This window comes from Artemia sp. Qi Xiang Cuo, chromosome 14 (genome assembly GCF_049724085.1).
Source record: "Artemia sp. Qi Xiang Cuo chromosome 14, ASM4972408v1, whole genome shotgun sequence".
NCBI lineage: Eukaryota > Metazoa > Arthropoda > Branchiopoda > Anostraca > Artemiidae > Artemia > Artemia sp. Qi Xiang Cuo.
The window spans coordinates 62626428-62652989 of NC_142807.1; the positions used below are offsets into that span (position 1 = coordinate 62626428).

General features: G+C 34.4%; 2 protein-coding genes across 4 annotated transcripts in view; one reads left to right on the forward strand and one right to left on the reverse strand.

The window, feature by feature from the left end:
- The window catches only part of Sas10 (UTP3 small subunit processome component Sas10), a 362975-nt gene that overhangs the window by 33600 nt on the left and 302813 nt on the right, over positions 1 to 26562 (reverse strand). The gene's annotated exons all lie outside the window — the stretch shown is intronic.
- LOC148944735 (juvenile hormone esterase-like) overlaps positions 19542 to 26562 on the forward strand; it is a 39034-nt gene continuing 32013 nt past the window's right edge. Inside the window, exon 1 of the mRNA XM_089100288.1 lies at positions 19542 to 19655. The gene's annotated coding sequence lies outside the window, so the exon portion shown is untranslated. The remainder of the gene's footprint in view (positions 19656 to 26562) is intronic.

Genomic DNA, 26562 nt, shown 5'->3' on the forward strand with positions numbered 1-26562 from the left:
CACTTAAAAAAATTGATAGCACAGTTGAACATTATGAATTTAAAAGGGGGACCCCTCCCCCGGGGCCGTGGGGCCGAAGGCCGGCCGTGGGTGGGACCCCCAACCCCTGGGAGCCGCTGGGGTGGCTGCAAGCGGGACCCCCCACCCCCGGGAGCCGCGGGGGCAAAACAGTATACAATAGTTGTCGTCACTGCAGGTTAGGTTGGGTTAGTTGAGGTTAGGTTGGGTTAGTTAATTTATGAACGGGTTGAGTGGTTAGTTAATTTATGAAATGCTGGTGGTTTGGTTAGTGGTTAGGTTAGGGTTAGGCTAATTTATCCAGACCAAGTTGATTGCGATAGTCTATGCATATAACTCCGTCTGAAATACGGTAGTGGCCATGAGGTAGCAAACTCACACCATCCTTAAGCACATTGAATTTGTCAGATATACAGGACATTGCATTTTTTTTCCACTCTTACAGTATAATTTTTGCACTTTAGGGAGTAAACTGCTTTTTTGGTTTCAGCACTAGGCCACTTTCTACACGGTCCCTACTCATACTCATGTTGAAATTGTTCTTTACAAAATGTGTAGAAACCCCTTTACACTCCTGCTTTACATCCCCATGATGTGTTTCAACGCAATAAACTTTAGTACCTGGAAACACCCCCTGTATATCAAATCACTACCCACCTCTGATTTTAACCTTAAAAGTTGGTTTTGGGCTTGACGTCTCACCAACTCGGGGTAGAGGGACGGATTCCAGTTGGTGAAATCCATCCGCGAGCTGATGTGCTCCCATTTTCTAAGTCTCCCAATAAATCCTCGGTTTTTACCTTTAACAGCAGAGAATCTGTATCCCCATAGTACACTTGAACCTCCCCATCCCGTGGCCTTTGCACCTTTCACACATTGTAAGAAAATGACAACTTTAGCCTTTTGGAAATTTCAAGTACTAAATTACCTCCCGCTATATTCATGTTCAGTACCACATTTCAATTTTTCCTGTGTAGAAGGATCATGCCACCCTCAACAATCGTGAATGTTGCGAAATTGGGATTGGAACTAAGCGGTGCACATTCTTGAGTATCAGTCACTACGTCACAGCGAGAACTATTGCGTACGATTTCACACATTCTGCAAAACGCTGAATTTAGAATGAGTTTGTACATTTCTATCTCTACTTTGGAGTTTGCCCTAGAGTATTGATCAACAAAAGCGTCGAGAATCGTTTTTTCAAAGAACCTTTTTGATTTAATTTCAGGGCCCTAGATATTATTGGGTTTTTGAAACCACTTTTTCAGATCCAGTGCTAAAGAAAATGGTACACAACAATATTCACCTTAGGGTCCAAATCTGCAATAAGATTTTGCTTAAAAGGGGTACAGGGCATGCCCATATCCTCAACCGATGATCGATTGTAGGGGCTCAGTGAGTCCCTGGTCAATGGTCGATTGATACAGGGAAAAACAAAATCTCTGACTGAATCGTGAAGCGCCAGTGGAATATGCCCGTCAATTTCAAAGAACCATCCTTGTGGCCCATTGTCCTTAACGGTGGTAATGTCGGGGAACTCACAAGGATTCTCAAGGCACTGATAGTTACCACACGGCAAAGAGTAGTGAGACATTGCCGAGGGATACAATGAGTTCATGTCCAAGAACACTGCATTTGACTTTGCACCGGTGTTGCTGTTTTGTCCGCTCGGATCGGTTGACAAGACGCGATACCCATGAAAAACATACCCTCACCGCATTGAACGCTCTACAAAAAGGTGCTGATCTACGTTGGTGATTAGGCCTATTTCCTCCCTACTAATTTTTAAAATCAAGTCCATCACCAAATGTGGTGTGGAAAAATAATAGCCTATATCTAGCCCGAACTCTGAATAGATTTGGTCTTTGTTCTTGCAGACTATATCCAACAGAGTTAAAACGTCACTGGCCAAGTACAGTCTACAATAATCCCATCCATTTTTACAAGTTTCTTTAGACCACACCTTCTTGGCAAACTCAAAGTCCTCGTCCGTTTATTAAATGTTGATAAGTGAATTGTAAAAATCATCAAACGGAGGCAGTTTCACCTCGCTTAATTCAATGCCAGAGCAGTATTAATCGTATACATATAAACCTTCACAAGCCAAAATTTCATAAATTTTAATGTCTGGACATGGCTGTATTTGAAAAGTAAAAATTTCAGAAATGTCGCTTTTCTGCATTTGAACCAGTTGAATCAATGCCTTTGAAAAACACTAAATGAATCTAAAAACCTGATTTTATTCCAACACGTATGCTCTTTATTTACTACCTGCCATTTCAACTCTAGAAGCAACAACTTCTCGGCCGATTTGGGAATGATGTTATAGGTAAATGAATTATTTACCCATGGAATATCTACTGCCCCTCCCTCCCTGTGCATACGTGCCAGTGCCGGTAAAATAAATTTTAAATCATAATTTGCATTGTGGATAAAAACTGGGATAAAAAACTGCTGGCTAACGTTTAAGTTACACGATTGATGCGCTACCCCTCTAAAATTACTACCCCCCCGAGGAGCTTTCCTGCCCCACGTGTGTATGGTCTCTGACTTTCCCCCTCCCCCCTCTAGTCCCTTTAGTCCCCTTATCCCCCTCTTCAGACTCCCCTTTACAAACCCAGCATAATTTTTGATTGTTAATCGTAAGACGATCCTCTGCAGACAGAACCATAGGATAAGGCGTAATTCTCAAACGAGAAATAGCGCCATTAGCGGTGCCAATTAATTTAGTCCGTGCCTTGATCATGCACTCTCCCTCATCCAATGTTTCTACTATTTCTAACAACTGCATGCTGTTAGAATTGTCTCTTTGGGCGTAGGCATAGGACACTGCAATAGCTTGATGTTCTTTGATTCGGTTTGGAAATCGAGGATTGTTTACTTCCACCAGCTTAGCTTCACAATCTAACGATATTTTGTTGCTCTGGAGGAGGGTGTTTTGAAAAATTTTGAACCGTAAAATGGCCTTATCCCCTGAAACCGTTTCCACTGACTGATAGCCAAGCCGTCTACAGTGCTTCATATGATTTTGTAACTTTAATTCTCTCCAAAATCGAGACAGGCATGTCGGACAGTAGAAACATACCCCTATTTTCTTACCCTCCCCCAGAACTCTACTGATGTCTGTAATTGGGTTAAAATGGCCTATTGAATTGGCTAGGTCACTAGATGGTGGTGTGTACAAAAACAAAACCCAGTGTTTGACCAATTCAATCGAGGGACCCCTTACTGGGAACACCACCCCCTTCTTTTTTGAACGAACCCCATCTTCAAATTCAGTTTCATACTGAACCACAGTAACGCCGATATTTAAATGGTCATTGACCCTTTCAAAAATATCAATAGATCTTAGCGTTACTGGGTATTTTCCCTCTAAACAAGTGAAATCTACAATGGGGAAATTGGACCTCTCCTTCCCATGTACAGCCCAGTGATCTAAATTCGTCTTGGTAGCGTCACGTGCTAGAGGCTCGAATGCTGATATGAGGAAAGCGTACTTGAAACATTTATGAGCTGGTTCAAAACAAATTCGTTGGACACCACGACAACCTTCTAAATCTAGATTATATTTCAAAACTATTGACCCCTCAGACGCCCCACCTGCCCCCCTCTTAAAATAAAATCTTTCTTAAATTTACAGATATTAACGATTACATATTTAACATGAAGAAATACCGAGGCATTCTCGTTATAGTTTTAGTTCTTAAGATGCATAATAATATTACCCATTCAATTAGAAAAGGTACCCTGAAAATACACAAAATTTGGATAGATAAAAAGTATGTCACTATATGTAAAATGATGATAAACTTCACTTTTTCTCTCATTAAAATAGAATACTTTAAAAGAATTGATATCTTAACTGAATCCCTCCCCACACTTGAATTTGGCTCTCCAGCACTTTTCAAATTCTATCTGAATAGTTAGTCAAGATTTCTACGGGGTCAACCACAAAATTACCATACAAAAGCGAATTAAATGTATCCCCCAAGGTTGCAGTGTAGACAACAATTGTATTTAAAATTGTATTTGATAGCTGAAATTCGGGAAATGTTGTAAATTGGATATTACCCCCTCCTCCCCCTCCCCCTCCACATTGTTCAATAATAGGGGTATGGGAAGCCACTTCATTTGATTGAAGTGGAAGTAGGTTATCTGGGGCTAGAGGAGGGTTCCGTGTTAATTCCCGCGTAAAATCGTCTAAAATTTGTAGTGTGTTTGTACTCAGCAAAGGTAAGTCCCCCTGCTCAACTGTGCTATTATCTACATCAAAATAATCAGCTTAAGAAATTGTTAGTATGAAACTCAAGTGAAATTAACGAGTGTACCGTGTTGTGATATTTTATTGTTTAGGGAGTCCATCGGCGTGCCCTCTCCTTCTCTGACTGACGAGCAGGGGGGAGATGGCGAATATGGAACCAGAACGACCTATAAATGAAAAATAGATTATTTTCAAAGTGTCTAAATCACCCCTACTGTTTTTAAAAAATTTGATTATTATTATTGCTTAAAAACACGCTTAATAGCAGTAGCATTTGATTAATGCATATATTTTGAAAGTTCCAACTTAACTAAAATCTAAAACATTACATAGTAGGTTTTGATTTTGTTCAAACAACTCCCCTCAATTTCCACTATTTAATGCCCCCCTCCGACCCGGCCCAGCGGGCCACCGCGGCGCTTCCCGACCCTCGGCTCTTCCCGGGCCCCGCTGCACGTCCCGGCCGCCACCGGGACTGCTCCCCTCCTGGTATACGATAAACTATAATATTCTAGTGAAAAACAGCATTTTGAGATAAAAAGAATCTAGGTCTATCAGTAATTGACTAGAAATTAACGAAAAATATTATTATAAGATATCGTAGAGATATCGAAAATGCCTACAGTGGGGACAGAGAAAATTGGAAAGATTCGAAAAAAGAGTGTTTTTCTATTAAGAGTAAAAAACAAAAAAAATACATTGCATTTAGATATCTCTCATGGAGGGGGGAGCATATAAAATTAAAAAACTAAGTTGTGCGAGGGTTAATATTTGGATATATTTGAGACAGACACACACACACTTGTACAGTAATGAAAAATGGGTTTGTTTTGATTTTTTTTTAAGTTATATAAAAAAAAATGCTCATATTTGTATATCCCAGCTGCAGTTGAGTGCTTGAAGGTCCAGGCAAAGCATGCAGGACCTCCTGACCATGTCTTGGCAGGGCAGCTTTTGAAGGCAATGCATGACGGAAAGTGGACTGGCCGACGGTCTTACATTCTCGAACCGATGTGACAGAAGGGTTCTCCAAGCAGTGGCTGGCGTGTTTTGTGGTTGCCTCACCCTCCCTTCCTCTCTTTACAGGTGGAAAGCAATACATTCTTCATAATTGTCCTTAAAAGAAGAAAATAAAGTTAATATTGAAATAATTTTCCGCTTTTTCACAAGATTAAAATTAGTACGCTCATAACCTAACCTACCCCTAATTTTGTTCAGAAAACACTTATTATAATGAAGTCCCCCTCCCCCCTTTTCAGCAATGTCCTAAAAATATTGTTAGCAATTATTTGTGGGAAATAACTCATTTCACTCCTTCACATACAGGATGTGTAGGCCTGCGCTTCCTGGCCGTCGCAGCGGTCGTCCCCCCTCCTTGTATACGATAAACTATAATATTCTAGCGAAAAACTGCATTTTGAGATAAAAAGAATCTAGTTCTATAAGTAATTGACTAGAAATTAGTTAAAAATACTATTATGAGAGATCGAAAAATAGCAACAGTTTATGGTCTACAATGGGGGAACAGAGAAAATGGGAAAGATTAGAAAAAAAGAGTAGTTTTTCTTTGACAAAGCAAAAACAAAAAAAATTACAATATATTTAGATATCTCTGAGGTAGGGGGGAGCAGAGAAATTTAATACAATGGTTGGGGCGGGGGGTTAATATTTTAATATCTCTGAGACAGACACAGACACACTTTTACAGCGCGATGAAAAATGGGTTTGTTTTGATATTTTTATAAGTTAGATAAAAAAAATGCTCACATTTTTATATCCCGGCTGCAGTTGAGTGCCTGAAGGCCCTGGCGAAGCATGTTGGACCTCCTGACCTTGTGTAGGTGGGGTAGCTTTTAAAGGTCCATGGGGAGCGGATGGGCAAGCGAGCGCAGATTGGGCTGCGGCTTGGGCAGGCAACACTTGTTTGGGAGGCTTTGGGCGGTAATCATACTGCTTAACTGACACCTTCGCAGGGGCTGCCTCGTCCTCTCTTGCCCTCTTCGATGGAGGGGCAAAACATTCTTCATAATTGTGCTTAAAAGAAGAGAAAAAAGTTAGTATTGAAATAAGTTTCCCCTTTTTCACAGAATAAAAATTAGTACGCCCATAACCTAACCTAGCCATAATTTTGTCTAGAAAACATTTATCACAATGAAGTCCCCCCCCCCTTTTCAGCAATGTCCTAAAAATATTGTTAGAAATTATTTTTGGGAAATAATTTGTTTAGCTCTTACATATAATATATAATTCCAATGTACTAAATATCTATATTAATTTTTCAGACAATTTGTTCTCAGCTATTTCGAACAACACAGAATTACGCAAAAGCATTGAAACCTAGATTGGCTAAACCGCTAATGTAAACAAACAGGAAAAGGGTGACAAACTAATTATAACCTTGCGCGGAGCTTTATGTCAAAACATAGCGGCTTAATGCCTAAGAATTGACGGAAGTTGTCTGTCGCTTTTAGTTAGAAATATAGAAAGCTCGAATTTTATCGAAAAAAGAGAATTATTTCAATTGCGAGAATTTAAGTTGTAAACAGGGGGGGGGGTTGCGGGGGCTTAGGTTTAGGTGGTAAAAAGAACATATTTTACGTTTTATAGCGAGTATAAAGATAGCATGGTGGAGTTTGTATTGGAGTGGGAGGGGGGGGGTGATTTACCTGAATATACTGGAGGGTGACCAAGGAAAATAATTTTATTTTGAAAATAAAAAATGAAAATGTACTAAAACAGAACTCACATGGTAAATGGATGTTGCCAAGGCTTCTAACTCATCAATAATATTCTTTGTTGTATCTATTGTGTCACAATACTTTCTGATAATTTAATCACAATGCATGTCCGTTATATATGAAATCTCAAGGGCGAATTGCGATGTAATGGGGGAAACCATATGTAAGCGATCCTCTGATTGGCTTAGAATGAGATGTAATCTACTCGTCGATTGGTTTAGAATGAGACACGTGATATATAAAACATCCATAAATTGCTCTTGACATCCATGAAAAACAACAAATAAATTAACCAACACTCATAACCATCCATGAAACATCCATCAAAGTGAGAAAAATCCTGTTTTTTCATGCTCAGTGAGAAAAACCGTAAAACAGACATAATTGCTGTTGACATCCATGAAAAACAACAAAAAAAGTGACTATCACTCATAACCGTCCAAGAAACATCAATAAAAGTGAGAAAAATCATGTTTTTCAAGTGAGAAAAATCCTGTTTTTTCATTCTCAGTGAGAAAACCATAAAACCTACATAAATTGCTGTTGACATACATGAAAAACAACAAATAAATTGACCAACACATAAAACAGTCCATGAAACATCCCTCAAAGTGAGAAAAATCCCGTTTTTTCATTCTCAGTGAGAAAATCCGTAAAACAGACATAATTGCTGTTGACATACATGAAAAACAACAAAAAAAGTGACTAGCACTCATAACCGTCCAAGAAACATCAATAAAAGTGAGAAAAATCATGTTGTTCAAGTGAGAAAAATCCTGTTTTTCCATTCTCAGTGAGAATAACCATAAAACATCCATAAATTGCTGTTTACATCCATGAAAAACAACAAATAAATTGACCAACACATAAAAGCATAAATGAAACATCCCTCAAAGGGATAAAAATCCTGTTTTTCCATGCTCATTGAGAAAAACCGTAAAACATCCATAATTGCTGTTTACATACAAGAAAAAAAACAAAAAAAGTGACCAGCACTCAGAACCATCCAATAAACATCCATTAAAGTGAGAAAAAGTATGTTTTTCATGTGATAAAAATACTGTTTTTTTTCATTCTCAGTGAGAAAAACCATAAAAACATGCATAAATTATGTCAAAAAGTTGTAGATGGCAGCACGGTGTTTGTACGAGTGTAGTAGGGTCCTCTCTACTTTCCTGGTCGTTTTGAGTTTTTATTTTTTTATGAAATTAAGCCGGGGGTAATTTTGATATTGTTCTTTTCATTGAAAAAACATCTTTTTCGGTAAGTTTTATAAAAAATTTTTAGAATCTTTTTTTCCTATAAATTACATCACATTCATCTGCATTTCAAGAGCAAAAAATGATACAAGATAGTATTGCAATAACTTTATTTATTCTATAAAAGGATTTTTGTTCAGACAATGTATTTCATTAGCATAAAATATGCCTAGAGAACGACCTGAAAAAAAATTGCCAAGTTACTGGCCTTTTAAGCTTCTTTCAAGGGAATACACCTAAAATGTCAACGACGAAATTTAAATGTCAAGAGGGGGTTTTATAGGATTTTAGAAATGCCTAGGTGGGACATCACCCGAAATTGGTTTGGAACCACTGCTCTAAACAGATCTGATTCTTGCTTCTTAATTAATACATTTTAAGATGAGTAAACGTCGCTCTTTGTCAGATAGTGGTTTTGGATCTTTAATCTCTTTGTTGTGTTCCCTCCTATTTATACAGTAAAAATAATTGTTCATAAGCGTTTGTCATTTTAGACTTGTTTAAAACTAGCGACGAAAAAAAAAAAAAAAGAAAAGGAGGGAAGCACCTCGAATATAGTGTCGTATAGAAACAAAAGGCACACCACTTGAATTGCTATTGTTGAAAACTATACAGGAAGAAATATCCAGGGAGAGGGATGCACCGGCCCCTGTTATTTCATATCCGTAGTGCTGTTTTATGACTCCCCGTTCAAGCATGTTTTTGGGATTGAAAATGCTACAAATTGAAGCTGGAATTTAACAACATAATCGGCTCTAAATTGTAACAAATCTAGAATGTGATCACAAATATGGAAAGGCTTTTCCATTTGGCCCAAAATGAAACAAAAAAGAGATTTTCGAATAAGGGATTTCAAACGTCACAATCGTGAATATTTTCTACTACTATGACATGAAGTAGCAAATAGATAAATATTGGTTGGATAGTTTTGTTTTAATTTTCTTTGATTTGAGGTTTCTTCAGATTTACTTTTAAGTGTAATATTTTAGAGTATTTTTTTTTTTAATTGAAGACACCTAATTTTATTTAGGCGAAACGTTCGTGTGATTGTTTCTTTTCTTTTTCTTTCTGCTGACCATAGACCCCATTGTTTATTTTTCAAAATTCTTTTCTTTTTTAAAAATATTTTACAGTTCCAAGAAACCGGCCTTGGTAATTAACGTTAAGTAAATAATGACCCTCATCAATCGTAACTATAAAATTAACAAAAAAAGCAACTCTTACAGCTCTGTGACAATATGATCAAACGCTCTTTAACAATGGAACATGTAACAAGTGCTGCCAAATGTAACAAATGCTACAATCGCTACCAAAATGTATCTCTCAAATACTGCAACCGCAACCAACTTAATTAGCCTACCATGTTTACTAACAACTTATTCAGCAGGCAAAGGATTCAAATAATTGTTGTTCCATTTTTTTCAGCCCTGTTTTATGACACTCTCTTCACTAATGTTTTTGGAATTTCAAATGCTACAATTGCAGCAGGAAAGATGCTTGAGAAATCCTCGGAGACCTCTACGGAGAATGTAACTCGAAATGAGAAGGATATCAGCAATCCTGAAACAGAAATCGATAATGTCGACAAGAAAGAAGAGAAGTCCAAGAAGGAAACTCTTATGTCTTCTGGACAAGGAAAGGTTATATTAGGTGAATTATATATCTAATATTAATAATGAATAATGTATCGTCATGTGTAAAAAAAAGGACGCATCTCATAACTTGATAGCGTAGTATAAAGTTCGTTTATTAACAATATGTACTTACGGATAAGTAATAAAATTCTCTAGACCCATTGATAGCGACATCGACCTGATGGGTCTTTCTGGGTAATTTTTTTATAATTAAATAAAAAAAAAGAAGTTTTTTTCAACTGAAAGTAAGGGGCAACATTAATACTTAAAACGAACAGAAATTATTATCTTTATAAGAGGGTTCACCGCCTCTTCGATACCTCCTTATGCTAAAGTTCGAATTTTGTTCCAATTCTTTAAGAATGACCTCTGAATCACAAAAGCCGTTTAATCAGAATAAATAGCTCTAATGAAAGTACTAAAAAAACCTAGCGTAAAGACCGAGTTATTGACGAGGGGGTAAACCCCCTCATATACGTAATAATTTCTGTCCGTTTTAAGTTTTAATGTTGCTCCTTACTTTTAGTTGGAAAAACTTGTTTTTATATTTAATTTCTGATCGTTTTTTAAATAATGCTGGGAAATCCGGTGCGCCTTTCATCGGAAATTCCCTTCTCCCATGAAAAAGTCCTCCATAGAAATATATAAATTCCTCCTGGAAAAACAACAATAAAAAAACAAATTAACACGCATCAGTGATCTTTCTTCTGGCATTTTACATTTTTGCAGATAGGAGCTTGAGACCTCTACAGTAGGGTTTGATGATACGGTGAATCTGATGGTGTTATTTTTAGTAATATTTATTGATTTTTATTGGTGTTTCCCCCTCCCCCTTTTTTTAGAAAATAAGACAAAATTTTGCAGACTCGTAACTTTTTATGGGTAAGACTAAACTTGATGATACTTATATTTTTGAAATCAGCATACAAATCTGATTCTTTTGATGTATCTATTAGTATCGAAATCCTGTTTTTTAGAGTTTCGGTTATCATTGAGCCGGGTCGCTCCTAACTTACAGTTCGTTACCACGAACTGATTGATAGCAGGTAGGAAAATATATCCTTACAAATATAAAAAAGAAAAAAGAGTCATAACAAATATATAGCCAATTTATATGAAAGAATGATTGAATAATTAATCTTTCTCCTTCACCTCTCTCACTCTCCCTCTTCCCCATTTTTGCCGCAATAAAATTCGAAATATCTTCTAGAACTCAGAAAAGCATTTGACCTTATTTTTCAAGAGTTTATATCTCTGCTACCTTTAGTGACCTTAATGACTACAACTAAGTGACTTACTTTGATGTGAAGCTCTTGCTTGGCAGCATCCCTAGTGTTGAGGAAACCAGACGTTGGTACCGTTAGTCTCCTCCTGAGTCGCTTGGTGTAGACTGAAGCCTCCTTGGCTGAAGCATTTCGCGTTTCTTTTTTTATAGTTTGGCACTTGCTGCTGGCAGAAAGTTCGTAACTGTATATGAAAGATATTTTTAATAAAACTTGAATTCCTGATTTCCACATGAACTAACACAAGTAAGCTGGTAAAAGCTAAAGGATCCTTTGTCTTTAAGACGGTCAGCTGACATTGAGGCTCTCAAAGTCAGGTTTGAGGTATCGAATCCTCTTAAACGACCTACGGACAGTTATTTTTCTCTTTTGAAGAGTATCCCAAGGAAAGGACTAAAATATAGAAGGAAGAACTTAAATAAAGATCAATACTATCAGATTAAATTGTTTTTGCGTGTTTGCTTCCAAAAAGTAGATTCAAGTAATTTTAAGTAAGTATTTTTAATGCGCATAGTTTTCATAGAACTGTTGGCAACAAGTAAAATAGTTATTTTTTATTTTCCGTTCATTACATCATAAAGATGATTTTATTAGCATTTTTATTAAATCATATGTTATAAATAATTCTATAACATTAAAGTGTTAAAGCGGGTACTCTATTTTAAAATCGGACTTATGACTTGGACAAAAATAACCAAATTATCGTGTAAAGCTGTTTGGTGATTTCTCAAAATACAAGTTGTCTTATGATACTATTTTTACGAAATATTAAGTGGTTGTGATTTGTCTATTTTACCAGATGTAGGGTCAAATTTTCCACATTTGATCATTTTCTAAAAGTCAGGTTTATTTTCACTGCCCTTGGTACTTAAAAACAAATTTTGTCATATGATCCATTCAGAACCTTCAAAGAGTCTGTCAAGGAGGTACACTGTCACCGAAGCTCTCTTCACTTATATATTAATGATTTGGTAGAGTAGCTTGAAGAGAGATGGGTCCCGGCCGTTTCACTAGCGAATATTATATTTTAATGTTTACTGTACGTTGATGACACGGCTTTGGTGGCCAACTCAGCCGAGGAGCTTCAAACTCTCCTGAATTTAGCTGAAGCTTACTTAGAAGCAAAGAAATTGAAGTTAAACGCATCCAAGACTGAAATTGTCATCTTTCATAGTGGAAAATCCAAGCGACAACATGATTTGTCATTTTCTTGTAAAGGTGAGTCAATAAAGGTAGCCCCCAGATATAAGTATTTGAGACTCCTGCTTGCAGCAAATAGGAACTGGACGGAACACATCAAATTGATGGTTTCTCATGGAAAGGCAGCTGCATTTGCTCTACTCTGGCCAAATCACATAATGGGAATTCAGAATATGAGGATGCATTTGTACTTCTTTATGACTAAAGACCGGCCAGTTGCCCATTACGGTTGCCAGTTGTGGGGGCCATTATAGTGAGACAACTGGAGTCTCTGCAGTTGATGTATTTGAAAAAAGTACAATAATTGGTTTTAACAATAATTTTAGTTGTTTGGTTCTTAAAGGTGACCGAATTCGCGTCGTAAGAAGATTATACAGATGAACAAGTTTTGGTTACAGATATTGCATTTGCCAGATAACCGTCTTGCGAAGGCGGCTTAAAATGAGATGTTAAATTCTCATAAAAAGGCAACATGGCCAAAACAGGTTAATGCCCTGCTGGATAAAGCTGGCTTCTCATGGGCATGAAATGAAGGCCATGGTCCTCATTGCAAACCTGATGATTTCCTTAATATGGATTTGCGCCTTAAGGACCAGGAGATTTAGGCTTGGCTTACTTCTATTGACAATTCAGGTACATTAAGATTTTATTAGCAGATGAAAGTAGTGTATGGAGTCAAGTTTTATTTGAAACTGGACCTACTGTGAAGGGCACTGAAGTGTTGGTTGCAGGTGCGAGAAAATTGTGTGCTATTGCGTAGTGGATACTGGAAATCTTATGATGCTGATGGCCGGGAGGTAAGTGTACCTGCCCCCTTAGTGGGGAGTATGGGGATAACCTGGAAAATTTTAGGAGTAATTGCCAAAGTGTGGAAAATTTGAAGAAAAGTTGTTTTGAGGGGGGGGGGGGCTCCACTGTTCCCAGGTATCTTGGAGACCTCTTCTAGGGAACTAATTATTGCAGTGGAAGGTTTTATAGAGAATTTCATAGAGGCACGGAAGTTATGATTTCAAAGTCTTCAGTGCTACTGTTTGATTTATTGAATTTTAATATATATCATATTATTATTATTGTATGTTATTATTATATTATATATTATTATTATATTATATATTATTATTTATATTATATATATATATATATATATATATATATATATATATATATATATATATATATATATATATATATATATATATATATATATATATATATATATATATATATATATATATATATATATATATATATATATATATATATATATATATATATATTATATATATATATACTTGTATATAAAAAACCAATGGCCATATACACAAAAAAGACAGAGAAAAATATATACACATATATAAATGCTCAATATGCTCATTGTAAGCTTGTCGTAACTTCTGAGGCCACGCTGGCTAAATATGTCGCCTCATCACTTTTACTTGAGAAATTAACTATTAGGTTTTATTTTATTGTTAAAGGTTTGCTTTTTATCTAGTCCCGTAGGTTTATCCACTATTATATTCATCTCTACTGAGGATAGCTGAGTGGATATCTCAGCAGAAATATTTTCCTTTTTTTCTTTCGTTTACTTCGCGGTCCTATTTTTTTCCTATTTGTGCATTCCTTATAAATCAAATAGAAGATAGAAGCCCTAAACAAAATACGTACAACCCTTGATGCAAAATTGGTCACAAATGGCAATTTCAAAAACTTATATTAAGAGAAATGCGCTTAGAGATGTAACGTTTGATATTAAAATTGTTGTAATATCAGGGAGTAATTTAAGAGACAAATAATAAGAGATGAAGTCCTTGACATTCATTGGTTTAAATTAAATTCTAATTAATTTCAGAGATCAACGCTTAGGGATGTAAAAATTGATATAAATTTGTTGTAAAATCAGATGGAAATTTCGGATATTTGTCATATACATCAGGATCCGCATGAATATTTTATAAAGTTATATTATAGTTAGTGTATTGGAGAAACTGTCAAGGAGAGATCTACTGCCAAGACTCCGTGGGGGGTTGCAATTAATCGTAGGGGGTCTTGGCAGTAACATTTTGGAAAGTTAATTTGCTTTTGCTGGTAAATAAATCTGAAGATTATATAATTTTTTCTCTCCCTTATGTGTATTGCCAAATTCTCACAACCAAAAATATAAAGAGACTGAGGAGGAGGCAAATCTTGAGCAAAGTCAGGAAACTTACCACGAGGGTAAGTCAGGTGACTCAATAAGTTTTTTTTTATCGGTGTTTTAATGGAACATCTGGTTCTGTGTTAATTTTCGTTTATATTAGACAGTTGGTGGTAACAAACTAAGTGGTATCAAACAGTTCGTGGTAACGAACTGTAAGTAAGGAGGGACCTGGCTCAATAGTAACCGAGACTCTAAAAAACGGATTTTGATACTAATAGATACATCAAAAGAATTGTATTTCTATGCTGATTTTAAGTATATAAGTTTCATCAAGTTTGATCTTGCCCATCAAAAGTTACGAGCCTGAGAAAATTTTCCTTATTTTCGAAAAAAGGAAGAAACACCCCCTAAAAGTTATAAAATCTTATTGAAAATCATACCATCAGAGTCAGCGTATCAGATAACCCTTCTGTAGGTTTCAAGCTACTATCTGCAAAAAATATGGAATATTTTATTTTTTGCCAGAACAAAGATCCAGGATGCGTGTTTTTTTTTTTTTTTTCCAGGGGGTTGTACGTTATAACCCAACGGACCTAGACCGTCTCAAGTAGCCTATCTAAAATAGAGGTTAAAAGTCCTTGGACTCTTTATTAAGTGGTCAAAAAAATTGTAGTGTAGCTAGGCCCCCTCCCACGCTAATTTTTTCTCAAAGGCACCGGATAAATTTTTTTTAGATAGCCATTTTGTTCAGCGTAGTCGAAAAATCTAATAACTATGTCTTTGAGGACGACTTAATCCCCCACAGTCCCCGGGGAAAGGACTGCAAGTTATGAACTTCAACCATTGTTTTCATATAGTATTTGTTATTAGGAATCATACAGACGTTTTCAGTTTTTTTTCTGATGGCGGGGAGGGGGGGTTCTGGAGGAGGAGGTTGCGTGGGAGGATCTTTCCATTGAGGAATTTTTCGTGGGGGAAGAGAATTTCCAGGAAGATTTCCCAGCATTATTTAAAAACAATCAGAAATTAAATAAAATAAAAAAAAAACAAGTAAGGAGCAATATTAAAACTTAGAACGAACTGAAAATATTACGCATATAAGGGGATTACCTTCTCCTCAATAGCTCGCTCTTACGCTAAAGTTTTTTTTTATTTTTAAAAGAGGTTATTATTCTAATTAAACAGGCTTTGTGATTCAGGAGTAATTCTTAAATAACTGGAACAAAAATCAAACTTAGGTTATCATAAGGTTATAATGGTTTAAAAAAAGAAAATAATATGTAAATTTCGTTTTATTTATTCATGTACGGTGAGCCAAATTCGAAACCTGCATTAATTGAAAAATGTTCAGAAATTAAATAAAAAAACAAGGTTTTTTTTAACTGAAAACGCCCCGCCCTTTACGCTAAAGTTTGACTTTTTCTCACAACTCTACTTTTAAAAAAAATAAAAAACTTTAGCGTAAAGAGCGGGGTGTTGAGACGGGGACAGCCCCTTTCATATACGTAATAACTTCTGTTCGTTTTAAGTTTTAATTTCGCTCCTTACTTTCATTTAAAAAAAAACCTGTTTTTTTTATATTTAATTGTGACCAGAAAAGATTGTGCATCGTAGCTTTTGTGCCATTTTGCAGCGTAAAACGACAATTTTACCCCAAAGATAGCCGCAAGCCTTCAGAAATTCTGAGGTAAACAATGAATTTAAATTTATTGAAAACTATGTACTGGGGTTTCCCGGTTTCAGAAACAGGGATGTCTCACACGGGCGCATTTGTGGGAGAAGCAATTTTCGACCGATAGAAACAATTCCTTCATTATATTATTGAGATCCCAGCAACGCCTCCGGGCATGGTTCAGGAATCAAAAATTTGTCAATTATATTTTCAAAATTGCCTTGGTACTTGTATGATATAGCCCCAACCTAATATTCTTCATCTAAGTAGAACGTAACTAGAGCCGTCTTTTTTTGTCCATGCATGAAATTCATTCATATGATGAATTCTTTCATGAAATTCATTCATATGATGAATCTTTCATGAAATTCAATAGTTTGCGATCTGTATTGAAAGAGAAAGGACATTAAAATGAATATTTGGGATTTGCCAAAGAATGAACTAGAAAAAACTAGATTTTTTAAGGATAAGGAAGTGTTGCCCAAAACCTGACCTGATATAAATATTATATTTTCATCATATTTTGTGATATTTCATTAGAATTGAGCGTAAGAGAAACAGGTTATACTTAGATGAGGAATATTAGGTCGGGGGTATATCATACAAGTACCATTGCCTTTATCAAACTGTTTAACTGAGATTTTTTATTCGTTTTAGCGGATGCACTAGAAATTTTTGAGCATGGTGGAATACCATTTCCCTTCCGATGCGCCAAGTTGCTTCATTCCAAAATATTCAGGAATGTCAAGTATGATATTTGGAAAGCAAAAAATTGCAAGGGTGAGTATCCTTTTTTTCGGAAAATCCTTTTTTGTAGGAAATTTCTGTGCAAAAACGAAAAAGTGTTAAAAAAAATGCCCATCTCCAATAATACACTTCTACCTCTAAGCACACAAAAAAGCAAGAAATAGTTGTGCATATCTGCCATCCAGAAAATTGAAATTTTCTAAGACTAGGAATGAAAGTGTGGCTGGTCATGACGTTTTCAAGGACGAATCTATGTGCTCTGACGCCTTATGTATAATTTCAGTAAATTTTAATTGCATTGAGATCAAAAGATATGGAAACACAAGTTTTATTAAATTTAAACAATTTTTTTGGAACAGTCAAGGAGCAAAAACTAAAATACCAAAGCAAATTCACAATTTATTATTGTTCAAGAAAATTGCTCAGATTTGGTAAAATTTGTGTTTTTATATCTTTAGATCTCAATACAATTGAAATTTGATGAAATCGAACATAAGGGTGTCAGAGCACATGGCTAATTTATGATTAATAACTTATATTGATAAGTAAATTATTTGATTAGTTCATTATTAAATAACAATTTAATAAAAAAATGTTTGTAACAAAACCTGTCAACAAAATGACAAAATTACAAGTCAGATTTTATAATAAGATAACTGTGATTGTATACATGTTTCATTACGTTATACTTTTTTAGATTATATTATTTTAGTTTTTTAATTATAATATTTTTTTATTTTTATAATTAAACAAATGCTAATAAATCTATTATAATTAACCGGCCTTTGTGATTCAGGGGTTTGTGATTCGAACAAATTTCGAACTTGAGCGTAAAGAGTGAGGTATTGACTAGGGGGACGAACTCCCAAATATACGTGATAAGAACATACAAATATAGAAGTTCGCTACGTAAGTTAATTCGTAAGTTACGCCGGAATAAAATTTCAAGAAAGCCATTTAACTAAAAAAAGTACAATTAATATGCAAATTTCGTTTTAATTATTCATATATGGTGAGCCAAAATCAAAGCTGCATTAATTCAAATACGTTCAGAAATTAAATAAAAAAAACAAGTTTTTTTAGCTGAAAGTAAGAAGTGACATTAAAACCTAAAAAGAGCAGAAATTATTCCATATATGAAAGGGGCGGTCCCCTCCTCAACGCCTTGCTCTTTACATTGAAGTTTGACTCTATCTCATAACTTTTTTTTTAAACAATAAAAAACAATAGCGTAAATAGGAATAAATTTCCTGAGAATCTGCTCAGGATCTAAATTTCCTGAGAATCTGCTGCGTTCTTCTAACGATGTACGTTTTATGTCCTTTTTCATTCGTAAATAGTTTTCAGTAATGTATTGTTAATTTAAAGATTAATAAAGGTTTAGGTTTATATTGTGTTTAGGTTATATAAGTTTTTTAATGCGTTTATAACTAAAACGGTGCCATTTTTCTTAAGGGGTATGATCGCATCGAAGGACCGCTCCACTAAAGTCTTGGCAGGAACTTCTTTCTGCTCAGCAACTTCTTCCAAGGTTAGCTAAAATAGTTTCCCAACATAACAATATGTGTCAAAAGGACCATGGTATCTTAAGATGGCACCGCCACAGAAAACAAAGGATTAATCTTTGTGGATTAGATTTCAACATAGGTGCTTGAAAGTTTAAGTCTTAGTGGGAGGGGGGGGCTATTGAGGTAAGAGGAATGAAGTACAGAGTACATTTTTGGCCTTTTCGATTTTTTTAGGGGTACATTGCTCGGAAAAATTCCTGGAGAAACAATTTTCTTCTTCCTGTGTTTGAAGGTGAATTCATGGTAATTCATGGTTCTTCCTCTATTGATCAACGGTGCTTCTCAAATAATCTACAAATACCAAGTGCGAAGTATCGATTTGATACTGACCACAAAATGTAACTAAGATTGAATTGAAATGACAAATTGAAATGTCATGGTTCTGAAGCATGGGTGCTCCAAAAAACGATGACGATTTGCTAGATGTTTCCCCAAAGAAGTTGCCTACGGATTGTTCTGGTACCCGACTGACTGACCGTATTTCAAACAGTAGGCTGTACAAAAAGTGTGGTTTGATCCCGCTTTCTAGGGCTATTATGAGAGAAGGGTTGAGATGACTAGGGCACGTTCTGCGGATGAAGGATGACAGATTGCCGAAGATTGTCTTTTCGGCCAACTGTCTAGGACTAAACAGATAACAGGTCGCCCGCGGTTGGGTTAGGAAGATATCATAAAGAAAGATTTAAGAGAAATGGGAACTTCCCGGGAGAGCGAAAAGAGGGAAGTTTTTGATAGATTAGGACGGAGGAGGAGCATGCGTAGCTCTCTTGGTCTCAGGTGGTTTGGTGCTGCGGTGAGTTGTTAGTAGTAGTAATAGTAAAAAAAATTGTCAGGAGCGTTGTCTTGACGAAGCAAGTTTTTAATGTTTCTTCCCTGGTTATGAATAGACGTCTTTGTTTTTTCAGATAAAAATATTGGCGAAACAAGTTTCTAACTGTTTTTACCTTGTTATTGATACATGCCTTTGTTTTTCAGATAAGAAATATTTCCCAACAAAATTTTACAACGCTATATTGCAGCCTGGTGCAAAATGTCGAGTTGTCGTTGGTCCCTTTCAGATGGTCTGCTATATTCAAAACATCAGTTCAAGGTCAGCAGATGCTATGGTTGACGTTTTTGTTGTCGACCTAGGAAAGAGGTACTTTTGTGTGTTCTAATCAGAGTTGCCACTTCACTAAAATCGACTCGCTCTTATATCAACTATACTCTGCTAAAGAAAGTAAAAAACAAAAAAAAAACAACTTCTACAAACAAAGTTTCATGGTCAAAGGCTTTGGCTCTTTTATTGTTATATAATTTCGCCTGATGATTTTGATTCTGTTATGAGAATGCTTAGCTTGATACTTTTGTCTTTGGCACTCACAACGTTCTTAATGAGATTAAAGTTTCATAAACTTATTGCGGCTTCCCTATAGAAAAGTAACAAATTCATAACAGAGCACACAGCAGAAGGATTTAATACTTTGGCAGCTTGATGCTTATGCCTTTGGCACTCACAACGTTCTTAATGACATTAAAGGTTCATAAACTTATTGCGGCTTCCCTATAGAAAAAGAACAAATTCATAACAGAGTACACAGCAGAATGATTTAATACTTTGGCAGCTTGATGCTTATGTCTTTGGCACTCACAACGTTCTTAATGACATTAAAGGTTCATAAACTTATTGCGGCTTCCCTATAGAAAAGGACCAAAATTATGACAGAACATACATTGGAATTATTTGAAGTCACTATTGTTTAATTTTTCAGGGGTTAGGGTGGGGAGGAGGGGGGCTTTCAGGATAGTCTCAGAGGAAAATACCCAATACAAATTACTCTTGCTTGAAGGTATAGGGTGAATTATACGGAAAATCTAAGATGTTATATGAAGATATAACTGAATTTGTTAAGAAATAACATCAATCCCCTAACTTTAAGCTAAATATTTTTTTTCCCATTATTGAGTAACATATAAACTAAATGTTTGAAATCGAAGAGAAAAGAAAACATATATGCGTGTTGTATATGTGCTGATAATATCTATATGTGTTGGTGATATATGTTTGTGTATGTGATGATATAAAATCTGTGTTGATGACATGTGTGTTATATATGTTTATGATATAAGTGAGCAATAATTGTGTATGTATTTATGTATGTATGTGCGTATGTTCTCCATATTTTTTTGGAAAAATTGGTATCTTGGGATATTCTCGCATGAAAAAACGATCTAGATAGGTCAGAAGTCTGAGAAAACTCGTAAGAGCCTTAATTTTGTTTTTGGCAAACGACGTCATGTACTATGATAGTACATCATATAAGCATAACTTATGACATCATATATGGCATTATATACACATTTTCTTATCTGATCTCATGTGTAGTATAAATATGATTGTTGAGTTTTCAACGCAGCAGTTATTTAGATTATATAATGTCTCTTGGAAGGGCAAAAAAACGAAAATTTGCAGTTGCAGTTACTATAAATGTTGATTCTTTGGTACCAACACATGAACTGTCAAACGTGATAAGATGTGGAATTCGACAACCTGGAACTTCAATTGCGACAACACCAATACGGACAGCTAAAGCAAAGGCCATTGCTAAATTGTCTGAAGTAATCAAAATCCAAAAACGTGTCAAAAATGAAAATGAAGAGCAAAGGCACGGGCGGTTCGAAGATATGCGAAAACGACAAATAGAGCTTGTTAAAAATGGAAATGAAGAGCAAAGACACACGCGGTTCGATGAAATACGACACCGAACAAGTGAATGAGTCAAAACTGAAAATGAAGAGCAGCGAGTCAATGAAAATCAGTCTGGACAGCGAGAGTTAAAACGTGTCAAATTTGAAAATGATATAGATCATGATTGGGTTTTTTTTTTTAACATTTATAAGGTCATCAATGCCTACCATACCTTTGTTAAAAAAAAAAAAAAAAAAATTCGGCGATATGTATTTCATAATGACGAAAGATAGGCCGAGGTGTAACGAACCAAACAAATAGAAAATGTTTATATATATATATACATATATATATATATATATATATATATATATATATATATATATATATATATATATATATATATATATATATATATATATATATATATATATATATATATATATATATATATATATATATATATATATATATATATATATATATATATATGATTATATGTGTATGCTGTATAATGACTAAATAACATATATTGTTTACACTAAGAAATAATTTTTCCATATTTAAATTAAGTTAAACATTATTGTTTTCCATAACATTTTCCGTGTCAAATATTGTTCTTCATGTAATATTTATTGTTTCTCAATATTCCTAAAAAAAAAAAAGAATTAGAATCATATTTTCTTGGGTTTGGTAACAAGGAAATATGTAAAAGCTTGCTTTTTTCAACGGCATGTAAGCCCACTAACGAGCTTGGTTAAAAGCCTTCAAAACCTTGTTTTATACCCGATAGTTTAAAGAGAAAAAAAGGCTGTTATACCAAAGAGTTTAATAATTTCTGACTAAATTCGGGGGGTAGCTTCCCCCCTAGACCTTCAAATTTGCATTAAATATGGCTGAAAAAGCAGATGGTTGGAAAAGCAGTTTATAATCCATCAAAAAGCAGGAAAAGCAGTATATATTATCCATCACACTATCAAAACCCCTGATTTTGAAATCAAGATGTTTTTTACACTACTTTAGATGCCTAACATAAACTGAATTATTTTCCAAACTCAAAATGCATTTTTTTTTTCATGCTAAATTTTTGCCTTTTTTTTAAAGGAAGAAGATGCGTGACCCAAAGACTGAGAGACGATGTGTTAGGAGTTTGACTTGCGCTTTAGTCAAAGTAATACGTAAATGTCAAAGGGATTGACGCTAAAGTTTGACTTTTTGTTCTAATTATTTAAGAATGACGTATGGAACACAAGGTCCGTTTATTTAGAATAATAACCTTTTTTAAAAGTTCTAAAACAGCTTTTGCGTAAAGAGTGAGGTATTGAGGAGGGGGCAATATCCATGGGCGTAAACATTAAACCTAAGGAAATTTATGTATTTGGAATCAGCGTATAAAGCCAATCATTTTCATGTATCTATAATTATTAAAATTCTGTTTTTAGAGTTATGTTTACTTTCGGACGACTTGCACTTTACTTTCACCTTGTTTCCCAAAAACTGTTTAAAATTAGGTTGTTTTTTTTTGTAGTTGTTTTCGTTTTTGCTTTATTGTTCGACTTGATAGGAATTCTGAAATAGGATGGTCGTTGAAATTTATTAATGACTAAAGATTTTGTTTTTCTTATAAAAGGCTTAATATTCTCAAGGTTTTAGCTTTTGACGGATAACATTAAACCTAACGAAATTTATGTATTTGGAATCAGCGTATTACTAAAATTCTGTTTTTAGAGTTATGGTTACTTTCGGACGAGTTGCACTTTACTTTCACCTTGTTTCCCAAAAACTGTAAAAACGGACAGAAAATAGATTTTTACGTGAAATACTCTAGTTTCCTGTAAGAAAATTATGCAAGTCTGTTTTTAGAGTTATGGTTACTTTCGGACAACTTGCACTTTACTTTCATCTTGTTTCCCAAAAACTGTTTAAAATTAGGGTTTTTTTTGTACAACACACACCAAAGAAAGACTAAGAAATCTAGCTCTGAAAAGTACTTAGAGTCGCGCGCGACTCTAAGTGAACCTAGATTAACCCAAGAAAAAAGTTTTTGCCACTCTAATAAGTTTATCGCTAGTTTTTTTTTGTTTTTTTCCAACTGAAAGTAAGGAACAGCACTAATATTTTTTCAAACAGTTCGTGGTAAGGAACTGTAAGTAAGGAGCGACACGGTTCAATAGTAACCGAAACTCTAAAAATGGAATTTTGATATCCATGGATACATCAATAGAATCATATTTTTATGCTGATTTCAAATATATAAGTGATTTCAACTCATTAAATTTATTTTTACCATACAAAAGTTATGCGCCTGAGAAGATTTGCATTATTTTTGAATAAAGGAGGAAACTCACCCTAAAAGTCATAGAACTTTAATCAAAATCATACCGTCCGATTCAGTGTACTTTTCAGAGCTAGATTTCTTAGTCTTTCGTTGGTGAGTGTTGTCTGAAATCTATGATTTGGGATGTGTGGGTTGCTATTTTTTTACTTTTCTGAGCTGGATTTCTTAGCCTTTCAAAGGTGTGTATGATATTTTCTTGATAAAACATAGCAGTGACAACATCAGATGGTTTTGTAGTGCAGTGAGTTGTTACTAGTAGTAGTATTTTCGTGTTTTTTTTTGCAACCCATTCATACTTTACCTTAAATGCATTCAGATATTTTCTTGATAAAACATAGCAGTGGCTACATAAGATGGTTTTGTAGTGCAGTGAGTTGTTACTAGTAGTAGTATTTTCGTGTTTTTTTGCAAGCCATTCATGCTATACCTTAAATGCATTCAGAAATATATAAGTGATTTCAACTCATTAAATTTAGTTTTACCAATCAAAAGTTATGCGCCTGAGAAGATTTGCATTATTTTTGAATAAAGGAGGAAACTCACCCTAAAAGTCATAGAACTTTAATCAAAATCATACCGTCCGATTCAGTGTACTTTTCAGAGCTAGATTTCTTAGTCTTTCGTTGGTGTGTGCTGTCTGAAATCTATGATTTGGGATGTGTGGGTTGCTATTTTTTTACTTTTCTGAGCTGGATTTCTTAGCCTTTCATAGGTGTGTATGATATTTTCTTGATAAAACATAGCAGTGACTACATCAGATGGTTTTGTAGTGCAGTGAGTTGTTACTAGTAGTAGTATTTTCGTGTTTTTTGCAAGCCATTCATACTATACCTCAAAAGCATTCAGATATTTTTCTTGATAAAACATAGCCGTGGCTACATCAGATGGTTTTGTAGTGCAGTGAGTTGTTACTAGTAGTAGTATTTTCGTGTTTTTCGAAAGCAATTAATAATATAAAAAAAATGATTTATTAGTTTTTAATTTACTAACTTAGAATTTTATTAGTCATAATTTTTTTTGTTTCATTTATTTTGTAATATTATTATTATTTTCTTATTTTTTAAAAGCACTTCATACTATACCTTAATTTCAGTCAGAAATTTTCTCCATAAAACATAGCCGTGACTACATCAGATGGTTTTGTAGTGCATTGAGTTGTTACTATTAATGGTATTTTCATGTTTTTCGCAAGACATTCATATTATACCTTAAATGCATTCAGATATTTTCTTGATAAAACATAGCCGTGACTACATCAGATGGTTTTGTAGTGCAGTGAGTTGTTACTAGTAGTAGAATTTTCTTTTTTTTTACAATCAATTAATAATATTCCTTAAATTCATTCAGTTATTTTATTGATAAAACATAGACTTGACTAAATCAGATGGTTTTGTAGTGCAGTGAGTTTTTAATAGTAGTATTATTTTCGTTTTTTTTGCAAGCCATTCATACTATACCTTAAATGCATTCATATATTTTCTTGATAAAATATATAAGTGACTACATCAAATGGTTTTGTAGTGCAGTGAGTTGTTACTAGTTGTAGTATTTTCGTGTTTTTTTGCAAGCCATTCATGCTATACCTTAAATACATTCAGATATTTTCTTGATCAAACATAGCCGTGACTACATCAGATGGTTTTGTAGTGCAGTGAGTTGTTACTATTAGTAGTATTTTCGTGTTTTTTGACATAGTCGTGATCACATCAGATGGTTTTTTAGTGATGTGAGTTGTTACTAGTAGTAGTATTTTCGTGTTTTTTTTTTGCAAGCCATTCACACTATGCCTTAAATACATTCAGATATTTTCTTGATCAAACATAGCCGTGACTACATCAGATGGTTGGGAAGGCAAAGGGGTTTCACGCCCAACTTATGTTAATTTCTGCTCGTTTTGAGTTTGACTCAGTTAATTATTGTAATTTCTGTTCATTTTGGGTTTCATTTATTTATCGATGCTGATTTGTGGCAGTTTCATGACTGGTAGATTATTTGATGTTTTTTTTCTAATTTTTTGTTTATCATTACGTTTAATATCTATCCACCAAATGCTCCAAGCCTGTAAAGTGCAAGTCGTCCGAAAGTAACCATAACTCTAAAAACAGACTTGCATAATTTTCTTACAGGAAACTAGAGTATTTCACGTAAAAATCTATTTTCTGTCCGTTTTTACAGTTTTTGGGAAACAAGGTGAAAGTAAAGTGCAACTCGTCCGAAAGTAACCATAACTCTAAAAACAGAATTTTAGTAATTATAGATACATGAAAATGATTGGCTTTATACGCTGATTCCAAACACATAAATTTCCTTAGGTTTAATGTTATCCATCAAAAGCTAAAACCTTGAGAATATTAAGCCTTTTAGAATAAAAAAAAAATATTTAGTCATTAAGAAATTTCAACGACCATCCTGTTTCAGAATTCCTATCAAGTCGAACAATAAAGCAAAAACGAAAAGAACTACAAAAAAACCCTAATTTTAAACAGTTTTTGGGAAACAAGATGAAAGTAAAGTGCAAGTCGTCCGAAAGTAACCATAACTCTAAAAACAGAATTTTTATAATTATAGATAGATGAAAAAGATTGGCTTTATACGCTGATTCCAAATACATAAATTTCCTTAGGTTTAATGTTAACCGTCAAAAGATAAAACCTTGATAATATTAAGCATTTTAGAATAAAAAAAAAATCTTTATTTATTAATAAATCTCAACGACCATCCGATTTCAGAATTCCTATCAAGTCGAACAATAAAGCAAAAACGAAAACAACTACAAAAAAAACCTAATTTTAAACAGTTTTTGGGAAACAAGGTGAAAGTAAAGTGCAAGTCGTCCGAAAGTAAACATAACTCTAAAAACAGAATTTTAATAATTATAGATACATGAAAATGATTGGCTTTATACGCTGATTCCAAATACATAAATTTTCTTAGGTTTAATTTTATCCATAAAAAGCTAAAACCTTGAGAATATTAAGCCTTTTAGAAGAAAAACAAAATATTTAGTCATTAGGAAATTTCAACGACCATCCTGTTTCA